Below are 215 nucleotides of genomic sequence, written 5' to 3' on the forward strand. Positions count from 1 at the left end.
TTTGAAATTGAAGAAGATAAAAAACAACAACACTGTAAACCATAAAAACAACAGCTGGTATTGATGTGTATAAAAACCATTACGGAAGGAGAGAACTGTCGAATTTGTGGAAGTTTGTGTGTTTCCCTTTATATGTATGAAAGCGAGAGAGTAAGAGTTTTACACTGAGTATATACTGTATTGTCCAGTGGCAAAATGTCCACCTTTGCACTCCT

Source organism: Morone saxatilis, unplaced genomic scaffold (genome assembly GCF_004916995.1).
Source record: "Morone saxatilis isolate NCDOM2014 unplaced genomic scaffold, NCSU_SB_2.0 Contig21, whole genome shotgun sequence".
Taxonomy (NCBI): domain Eukaryota; kingdom Metazoa; phylum Chordata; class Actinopteri; family Moronidae; genus Morone; species Morone saxatilis.